A 2,689-nucleotide genomic window follows, 5' to 3' on the forward strand; every position below is an offset into this window, starting at 1 on the left:
GGGGGGGGTAGGTAACCTCCATGTACGTTTCAATAGCCCAGCTATAAACTTCAAAATCTCAATACATGTAACATAATGTCTGATTACTAAATAAAGATCATCCAAACTGGAAGCTCACAACTTGACGACAAGACACAGCAGTATGTTCAGAAAAGCAACCCATAATTGCAAACATTCTAGAAACAATCTTTACACCTCCATCGACAAAACGTAGGTAAATTTGGAGGCGAGATTCACCCCTACCTGCTTTGGTCCACCGGGGTTGAGAGGGATACAACATCCAGAAAGACCAAGGTACCCGATAAAAATTCTCCCTGCGTGGATGAACTCAAGTCTCTTCTGAGTGCAACCAGTGAAGCGCCTAACTGCCACACCGCAGATGCTTATTTGAATATTTTCTGTTGACAGTAGTGATGATTTTTCATTACAGGAAAAACAGATGCTCAGAATTATTTTTTGTCCCCATTTTTCACATTAAAACAAGCCTGTAATTTCATAAATACTTACCGGTATGTTAAAATGAAAATCACTGGCTGGCGGATCACGTGTGCTAGCTCAAAATTCTGGAATTTTGTTTTTATTGCAGTTTCTCGATCTAAATGCTCCAGAAATATTTTGTCGAAATTCAAATTCAAAATGTTCAAAAAGACAATAAAAGATACATAATGTAGGTAGGCCTACAAGAAGAAAGAAACAGGGGTTTTTTCCCCCTCTTGAAGAATGTTGCATTCTGGGGATAGAACAGTGGAACGACTTGCTGATAAAATATAACATACAATAAGTTGACTCAGGCAGGTATTTATCAGTTTGACATGTGGTTAAAGACACAATTTGAGTAAAATGTTGCTCAAACATAATTTCGTGCAAAGTGCCTTTCCCAAGGACACAATGTCGGACCGAGCTGAGGCTCAAACCCCCGAACTCCCAATCTCACAATTATGGGTCCAGTAGCCTAACCACTGGGCTACCGATGCCACTAGGAAACAGCACATCATAGAAATACATAAGTTGATCAGAAAGGCATCAAAGACAATTGGAAAAGACCTACATATCTTTGATTCTCTGAACAAGACAAAACTTCTTTTAAAAAGGCAGAATTAAAGGCAAGTGACCAGACCATGGCCACCTATTGACATTGGAATTTAAATTACTGACCCGACAAAGCAATTACAGGCAGAAATCTATTCATGACAACTGCAATGAGGTTACCCAGCTCACAGTGCTACAAATTAAACAGAGAGAGGGAGAGAGAGTGAGAGAGAGGGGAGGGGAGGGGAGAGAAAGACAGTGAGAGAGCGAGAGAGAGAGAGAGAGAGAGAGAGAGAGAGAGAGAGAGAGAGAACGAGCGACTGTTTACAGAGCACAGGTGTTTCAGCATGTAATAATACGTATCTGGTGTCCTTTCAAGTTGTGTGTATGCGCGAGTGCACCTGACCTTTGTAACGTAACACTACTGCCATAGTAAACGACCGAGATAAATTTCTTCCCAAAAGATAAATAAAAGTTGTCATTGCCACTGCCCCTACAGCCAGACATCACCACAAAACTGTGACTCGGTGACATTTAAATTAATTATTTCTTAACTTCTTTCTCATCCTCATCATACAGGCATCTTTTCTCAATCTAAAAAAGCAATGCCCTATTGTATACTCGCCTATGATACAAGTATCATGGAAGTATAGGAAGTAGTACATGTATTGGGTCCTCATGGCCAACCCAGCGCATTCCCAGGTGGTGGGTAGGGGAAACGCCTCCAGAAAAGGAGGTAAGCCGCTAAGATGTTGCGAACCAAATGAGAGATGGTCGTGGAGAGGAGAAAGCGCTGGTGGCACAGGTGCTTCAATCATACACTTGAAGAAGGGACCATCTTGGTGACGGGGGGCGCTATAAATCCTACCAAAGCCCCTACTGTTTGTGGGTTGTCAATGGATGACAAAAGCTAACAGAGATAACTGTAGACAAACCAGAAGCAGGCATCGGGAAACTACTGCTGTAATCTCCCAAGGAAAATCATAGAAAACAAAATTCACTTCTCAGATACAAACGAGGCAACCTGCTTAGAGAAACTAAACACAGGGATGCCACTCAACTTTTTTTTAAATAGCTGAAAATCCACGTGCCACGGTCTCACTAACATAAATGACAATTTGAAATCCAAAGGGTGTGCGCGTTGGTGCAGGCCGTGTGCGGAATAGGGACCCTTCACACTTTGCAAGTCTGTGTTATTGAAATAAAGTGTTCTCGTTTCATTGGATGGGTGATAGTAAATTATACCTACAGTGTATGTTGTAGCTTTCTGTTCAGCTTTCTAGACTGGCAGATTTTCAGTGTCACTGCATCTTGCCCTCCAACAGTTGTAACAACTCTCACACTGTGTGGGTCTGCTTGACCCATTCAAGTTATTGCTCTTCTCTGAGTTTGAGCAATAATTTTAGCCTGTCAGTTCATAACATATAAATCTTGACACCCAGACTGGGTTTTGATAGTCGAAATTCTTGTTCTTGGCCCTTCCGAACGCTCAAAGCAGGATTAATTTTTTATATAATAATGAGACGAAAATATTATAATAATAATAATAGACTGAAATGCTTAAAAGTCAAACAAGACCCCAGTACAAGACTGAACACTAACTACTAACATGTTGTTGACTGGATATGTATATTGTACGCATGTGCGCTCCCTTTTTCGA

This window comes from Aplysia californica, unplaced genomic scaffold (genome assembly GCF_000002075.1).
Source record: "Aplysia californica isolate F4 #8 unplaced genomic scaffold, AplCal3.0 scaffold00070, whole genome shotgun sequence".
In the NCBI taxonomy this organism is placed as follows: domain Eukaryota; kingdom Metazoa; phylum Mollusca; class Gastropoda; order Aplysiida; family Aplysiidae; genus Aplysia; species Aplysia californica.